Source organism: Anneissia japonica, unplaced genomic scaffold (assembly GCF_011630105.1).
Source record: "Anneissia japonica isolate Jap-2015-1 unplaced genomic scaffold, ASM1163010v1 scaffold12920_len8540_cov118, whole genome shotgun sequence".
Classification (NCBI taxonomy): domain Eukaryota; kingdom Metazoa; phylum Echinodermata; class Crinoidea; order Comatulida; family Comatulidae; genus Anneissia; species Anneissia japonica.
The window spans coordinates 4,763-6,836 of NW_022733802.1; positions in this window are offsets into that span (position 1 = coordinate 4,763).

Here is a 2,074-nt window from a genome sequence, read left to right on the forward strand (position 1 = left end):
CTTTCAGATAATTTTTTCCCATTGTTATTACAGTAAATAGGCCTTATGTGTGTATACATACATAAAAAAAAGATTGAGTAAGTTGCATACGTAGTTTTTCCATGAATCGATAAATCCCAAAAAGAAAGGTGGGGGGTGGGGAGGTCCTGTGGTTCTTCACCGGGAAAATTTTGATTCCTAGGTGGCGGGAAATGAGCTTTCCCCGACTTCTGTGGTGTCTTTTAATGACTTTTAAATTCTTCAAAATTCAAGGTCCCCCCTCCCCTTTGAAAATGATTCAATTAATCAATGAACTCCAAAGATAAAGGGTCCTGGTTCCCCGGAAAAATTTCGATTTCTAGATGGCGGGAGATGAGCTTACCTGACTTCTGAAATGTCTTTTAAAGTCTTTTAAAGTTCTTCAAAATTCAAGGTTTTCCCCTCTTTAAAAAGGTCAGGTAAATTTTTCTCATTTTTTATTTTATGTGTGTATACATACATAAACAAATGAGTAGTTGCATGTGTATTCCTTTTTCCATGAATCGATAAATCCCAAAAAGAAAGGGTGGTCCGGAAAATTTTAATTCTTAGATGGCGGAAATTGAGCTTTCCCGACATTTGAAGTGTGGTTTAATGAATTTTATGTTCTTCAAAATTCTAATTTTCTAATACCAACAAAAAAAAAAAAAAATCAGTTCACGGGTCCTGAAAAGGTAGGTCTAGAATCCTTTTCTTTTTCCCCTTTTTTTGTTGCACAAGGGAGGGGTCAGGACCCATGATCCCCATCCCCCAGATCCGCCAATGTGAATTGCGAGAAAATGTAACTCGGTCGGGTACTGGATAAACATTCTCTTTCCCATCCTTCTCCTTCTTCCCTCCTTCTTTTTTTGCATTTCCAATCATACAAAATTCTCCAGACATTATATATTTTTCGCCAAAAAGTGGGGGGCCGGGCCCCCTGGCCCCCGCTTCCGCCGCCCATGCTGTATTGATCAATGGACAACTAGCCACCATGACTAGTAGTTAGATTATATATGCAGTAGCATAAATTTATATATAACTGACTTAATAAAAAGCAATTATTGTCAAGTTATTTCAGACCCTATACAAAATAGGAGATAGAAGCCATTATTTTCTATAGGGTCATCAGACTATAATTGCATGACATTATTATTTATCCAGTTCAAATGATAATAATTATATTACCTATTATTTAAATTTCACAGGATATCAATTCAAGATGGCTACCAGTAAGTTGAATCAGTTTCTGGAACATGTTGATGAGAAGGTCTTAGAGTGTACCATCTGCTTTAAGAGACTTCAAAATCCAAAATCCCTCACCTGCCTCCATAGTTTCTGTTTAGCATGCCTGGAAGATTGGGTGAAGGAGAAGGGTAAGCTGACTTGCCCAACTTGCTCAAAATCATATCCAATTCCAAAAAGAGGGCTTGAGAAGCTTCCACCAAATACCTTACTAAATAACTTATTAGAAACTTTGTGAAAAGGAAAGACAAGTAAAATACTACTGCCAGGATTGCAGACAGTATTTGTGCTCTACTTGTAGTGATCAACATAAGAAGTTTAAAACCATGGCAAATCACAAGTTACATTTAATGGAGGATGTGCAATCAATGAGCCCCTCTCAGATGACTTTGTTACATCCGCCTCAGTGTTCACATCACAGTAAACCTTTGGAGTTCTACTGCACAGATTGTAAAACTCCAATCTGTGTAAATTGTATACTTATGGACCACAATGCATGGGATGGAAAACACAAATCAATCAACATTTCAGACGCATTCCAAATATTTAAAGAAACTTCAGCCACCTTGGAAAAATCTGCCCAACACTTTGTTAACAAATTAGAAGATGGTCTCAAAGCTGTTATTCAGAATGCTACAAAATTAGACAAATGTAAAGACACATGTTTGAGAGACATAGACAATCACGTTGAAGAAATATTAAAAAAAGTAAAGGAGAATAGAGACAAAATGAAAAACGAAGTAGAGACAATCTACAAAAGAAAAAAGAAGGTAAATGATGTACAAATGGATGAATTTAAAGCAATATTATCCGATATAAAAACAAAACTGTC